Raw genomic sequence first — 6318 nt, forward strand, 5'->3', positions numbered from 1 at the left:
CGGTGGGGCACTAAACTGAGGGCCCTATTACACAGAGCAATAATCAGCCAAATCAGGACGATTTTCGCTCCTTGTAATAGAGAGAACGATTAGGCGATGAAATGATCATCGGCTGATCGGTACTTTAGATCTAGAGCTAGAATCATCGGGCACGAATCGCTACATGTAATAAAGTATTAACTTACCTTACCACGTTCCCTTGTGTCCTCAGGCCTTCCCTGGTCTCTGCAGCTCTGCCTTCTGCTCCCTTCTGTTCCAGTCTCTGCATTTGCATGCCGCTCAGCGATCGCTGGCCGAGACAAGCCGCGGCTAGTAATTGAACGTTTGCGGCCTGTCAGAACAGAAGGCAAAGCTGCAGAGATTAGGGAAGGCCCAAGGACACCAGGAAAGGCTTGAGGACACCCAGGAACGTGCTAAGGTAAGTTAATGCTTTATTATTTTACACTATCCTACCTATCCTAAACCTCTTAGACAAGTACATACAGGTATTTTTGCCGAGAAGATCTTTCTTTTATGGAAAGGTAACAGCATCCAAAAGGCCATGGAAGCAGCAAGCAATGTACGTGTCAACCAAGAGGCTTTTATCTTGCTTGCTTTTGCCATGATGGAATAATCACTGTATCTTTTTAACCAGAAACTGCCTATTGGATGCTGTTACCTTTTTACTTTAACTGAATTCGTGGCTCTACTTGGACATTGGGACTGATAATGTTCCATTGATTTTTTTTACATTTCTTTTTTCTAATTTGAACATGGCCCAATGGGCGGATAGCGTAGTGCTGTAGATATTTTAAATTTTTGAAGGTTTCTTTCTAATAATGGAATGACACCACAGTAAGCCAGGTAAATACATGTGACTGACAATCTAAACCAAGTTTGAATTAAAGGTTTTATGTGGTTTGAACAGATTTTCTGTATCCATGTTTTCCAAGCTTTTTCTAGGTGGTCCCCAGGTGGGATATGAGCACAGATCAGTATTGTTTTGTACGAAGCAAAATGAATCTGCTACGCTCATCTCTACTTCTGACCTTCAGTGTTCATGCCAACCTCATTTTACATCTTTACTGCAGTTTATAATCACACAAGTTTCTTGCATGTTGCGTTGGCATGTTGGAGTATTTATTTGTTTGAGTGGTCCTTTCGAAGTCATCTCTGAGATCAGAGTCTTCTTCCCCATTGGGCAGGGTAGATGGCTGCCCATAACTCATAGGAGGCTTCTTCGTGCTCTGTAAGACACTGACTCTGACAGACAAAGGAGCAATGAGCTCAATTCTCTCTTGTTAGAACAGGGCCATGGACCGCAAAGCAGGGAGTTGTCGTCCTCCACCTCGCCCCAGCCACACTTAGTAGAGGCTGTGCTGCGCTTTACAAATCCCTGCAACGAGAGGCCGACGGAATATCGCCTATCGCTATAGGAGTATGTAGGAGTAGGGTGGCTTCGGATGAAGCTGGGAAGGTGGGAGAGGTTGCAAGGTTGGTAAAGTTGGGGAGGTTTGGTCAGCCGGGTGAGGGGGGGCAGTTCACAGCTCTGCCCAGGGGCCCATAATGCTGTTTGACACTCTCCATGTGTGAGATCCTTAGCAAAACAGCGATCAGAAAGACACAGACACAGGTAGTGTGTTCAGTCATCTCTGGATGGGCTCTTCCAGTTGATCATTTTTATTGTATGAATGTAATGTGAGGTTACACCATTCATTCTAGTAAAAACAAGAATAAATTAATACAGCTGTAATAAAATATTACTTTCAGTTATCTTAAAGCTTACCTATCATTTCCTTGGTGCGGCAGGATAAGTAGAAAAACTTCTGCAGGTACGATATCCTCCTCTGATGGGATCAGTCAACGGAGCTCCTAGAAGCGCCATTAGGCCTTATTCACACATCCCGTGAAATTGTCCATGGTCCGTAACCACTGACAATTTTAGGGCCCATTGAAGTGAATGTGGCCATTCACATGATCTGTGCCACGACCCGCACCACAAAAAAATAAGACATGTCCTAGTGTGGGTCGCGGCACCAATCACCCCCCCCCCCCCCCCCGCCCACCGGCTGCAGAAATGACAGGAGAGCATGATGTGCTCTCCTGTCATCTCATCTACTCCTCACCTACTCCCTGTACTGACCGTCTTCATCTTCACCAGAAGTGGCCTGGACTACGCTACCTTCTCCTGGCAGCGTAGTCCAGGCCACTTCCGGTGAGTGCGTGTAGCCGGTCAGCACGGGGATTAGGTGAGTAGTAGATGAGATGACAGTAGAGCACATCTCTGCGGCTGGGTGGGAGGGATCTGTGTCGGGCGGAGTCGGGGGATCCATGCAGCGATGCTCATCCAGATCGCGTCATGGATAGTGTGAATGAGCCCTTACAATGCAGTCTATGGCAGTTCCGTCAGCTGCCCTAGAGGACAAGAGGACAGTGTACCTGGAGGAGTTTGCCAGCATATCCTGCCACACCAGGGAAATTATAGGAACAACTTGCACACCTTCACTTCACTTGCACATGTAAGAAAAGTTGAAATGTGTCGAATCATAGTAGTTTGGACCTTTTGCCAGAAAAATAAAAGATTTATGGCTCCATTTTATGAACACACATTCTTGAGCTAGACTGTACCAGTTACAGCTAGAATCTGATGAACCTATTATACAGCTTTTACAATGGTCCTGTAATCTATTAGCATATTATTATATGTTCTATCGTTCATGGCAAGCCTATAAGAATGGAAATTAAACAATTTTGACTGCAATATTTTGTATTTCATTTTTGTCCATTGTTTTGGGGGCCGACATCTTCCCTGAGCTATTTTTAACATCATTTGGTGATATGTTTTACAGCAAGCCTCATGGACAACAATAGTAAGAAACCTGTCCCATTGAGATGAATGTGAAACATTGCTGAGCATGCTCTGTGACCTTTGAAGAGGTTATTCTACAGGGAGCTACCATTGTCTTATACTGATGCTATCTATCTACTGGTGTCACATGTCGCTGTAATGCTGAACAGATCACTTTAGAGCAGCCTCCTCCTATCTCCACAGACAAAATCGGAAGTCTCAGCTCAGTTTTAGACCTAGTGGTGAGGATGAAAACTGCAAGATTTCAGGATTTTTTCTAAAATAGATAGTAAAGTGGAAAATTGGGGGGGGGGAGATCACCTGAAATTCTTTAAAAATAAGTTTAAGATAAAAACAATAGGTCATTTTCTTATTACACATAATAATTTCAGTTCATGTCACAGCGCCTTTACATTGAGCATGGATAATAAACAGGCAGATTCATCACAGCTGGGGTGTGCTATTTTCGGAGGGTGTCTTATTTTCGGGGAAACACGGTAATGTCTGTAGATCCTGATTCTGCACTTTATTAGTAGTTTTGTACAGTTCCTTCTGTTATATTGTAAATCCTGCTTACACTTCTATCGTGGGGAAAATGAGTAAAGAAAAATAATAAATAAAAGCACCAAATTTTATAATGCTAAAATGGGGGTGAGGGCTCCAAAGGACAATTTTGCACAGAGGACCATGCAGCCTGAGGCCATCCCTGATTGTCTATTGTTACTGTCAAAAGTGACAGGAGTGCCGAGTCCCAAATGCCAGTTTGAACAGTGCTAGAAAGAGGGAAATATTCATTAGAAAGGGCTGACCTTTCAAAGGATGTATCCTTGGGTGGTGATGATGAGTAATGTATCAGCCCATGTACTGAGCTATTCATACTGGCAGATCGGCTGAGCCAATTCCAGTAATGCCATTCATTCTGAGATCCTCCACCCCGTTCTTCAGATATCTGGTATATGTAAATGACCAGCTCTGAAGAAGCAGGGGGCAAAGGATCTCCTGAGTATAAAAAGCTTACGGACACTTTCTGAATAGTAGATTTGCAGCAGATTTCAGTGTAAAAATTACAGTGCAGAATGTACTGCAATACGGTATGCGTGAATGTACCCTTACAAAAAATGACTTTGTGGCAAATTACTTATAAACTATATTATTGTTCAGGGAAATTTCTATAGCATACCTCTTTGTTACCACTAAGGAAACATATTATACAGACATGCTTGCTTCTGCATTAGGGAACCAAAACTAAGAACACACATTCTGACCATCAATACATAATTCAGCTATGCAGACACCACAATGACGTATCCAGCGGGAGACAGAGGAAATGTGGTGTTTGTCTTGTATAAGTCTTTGTGCTGTATGTATCTCTTTGATGCTAGCTCGGGTATTCTGTTATTTATCTAGAAATTATTTAATTTATCTTAATTTCACATTTTTCAGATTTTGGCAATGGGTATCTGTTTGCCAGGTGCACATTCGTGCCTATTAACATTGAGCTGTAAATGTTTTTAAAATACACCTGGAGCCTCCATGTACCATTTGTTGTTCATCTTTTTAAAAGGGAATCTGTTGGTACCTTGGCCCTACATAAGGTGCTGACAGTGTGTTGTAGCTGGCAGCCTCCAGTAAACCTGGTGCCTTTTTGGTAATTTTCTGTGCAGCGGATTATGTACAATCTTAGGTCTCCTGATGTACTAAAGAGTCACAGAGCAGTTGTTCGTGCCACACTCCGGCATGCATCCTCCCTCCCTGCTCGCTCAGCTGTCAGATTGCAGATCAGTCCTCTGTAGGAAGGTTATGTCTGAAAGAAACACTGTGTTGGAGCTGTGGTCTAGGGGTAACTGACCTGCTAGCAGATCATTCACTGGTTCGAATCCCCTGATGGAAATTAAATAGATGTCTTTTATTTCTCCTTATTGTATCATTTTTAAGGCTATGTTCGCTCACAGTATTTTTGCTCAGTATTTAACGACCAAAACCAGAAGTGGATTGAAAACACAGCAAGGCTATGTTCACACACTGTTGAAATTGAGTGAATGGCTGCTATTTAATAGCAAATAATTAACAAAGTGAGAACATAGCCTTTGTGTGTTCTCAATCCACTCTTGGTTTTGGTTGCCAAATACTGTCCAAAATACTGAGCAAAAATACTGTGTGTGTGAACATAGCCTTAAAAATGATACAATAATGAGAGAGAAAAAAGACATCTACAGTGGTACCTTGGTTTAAGAGTAACTTGGTTTAAGAGCGTTTTGGTTTAAGAGCTCACAGTTTTTCAAAATTGTGACTTGGTTTAAGAGCATTGCTTTGGTTTCCTGTACTGGTTGGGAGCGCGAGTGGAGGAGGGGCATGGTCTGCATAGAGGGGTCTACAGCACTGTACTCTGACCCAGAAAGTCTCCCTCATCTTCCAAATCATGGCAAATCCACTTCAGACTGGGGATTACATCAGAGGACAGGACAGTGGAGGTAATCTCTCTATAGCTGTAACCCCTCTCTCCCCGGACAGACAGTGCTGCATGTATGTGCCCACATCTGCCCTGCTCTGTCCTTCATGCTCCCTGCAGTCTCTGTCAGTCCTTGTGTTTCCCATCCTCTCCATTACTGTACAGTAACTTATAATATCACATATTCTGCTGTTTCTGAATGTTTGTTTCATTTGTCTTACATGTGATTCAGAATAATAAATCATTATTTTTGGGGTGTGGAACCAATTGACTGCATTTCTATAATTTCTTATGGAAAAATTTGCTTTGGTTTAAGAGTGGATTTGGATTACAAGCACGGACCCGGAACAAATTAAGCTCGTAATCCAAGGCACCACTGTATTTAATTTCCACCAGGGGATTCGAATCAGAGAATGAACTGCTGTCAGGTCTCTAGACAGGGGAGTCACCCCTAGACCACAGCTCCAACACATTAGGGATAAGAGATTCAATTATACCTAAATGTTTCTTTCAGTCATAAACTGCCTACAGAGGATTGATCTGCAATCTGACAGCTGAGCGAGCAGGAGGCCGGACAGAATTGATTATTCATGAAGAGGAAGGAGGATGCATGCCAGAGTGTAGCACGAAAAACTGCTCTGTGACTCTTTAGTACAGTAGGAGACATAGGATTGTACATAATCCGCTGCAGGGAAAATTACCAAAAAAAGGCACCATGCTCACTGGGGGACTGCCAGCTACAGCACACGGTCAGCACATTAGGTAGGGCCCTGGAGCTGACAGATTCCCTTTAAGGCCCCGTAAACACTACACATGTGATGGCCAAATCCACCATTTTTGGTGGCAACAGAGACCATCTTATGTGTATTTGAGGGCGAAGCTGCCTCCATGGGTTTGGCAGCAGCTTAGCCACCCTCTCTCCACTTACAGTATATGAATACTCAGTGTTCATACGTATGGTGGAATCAGGAGAGAGAGCTCAAAGCTGAACAAAAAATCTGAAGGCTCGCTTTGGATTCTTAATGTTCTCCATGCCCCCTCT

The sequence above is a fragment of the Dendropsophus ebraccatus genome, chromosome 3, assembly GCF_027789765.1.
Source record: "Dendropsophus ebraccatus isolate aDenEbr1 chromosome 3, aDenEbr1.pat, whole genome shotgun sequence".
Taxonomy (NCBI): Eukaryota; Metazoa; Chordata; class Amphibia; order Anura; family Hylidae; genus Dendropsophus; species Dendropsophus ebraccatus.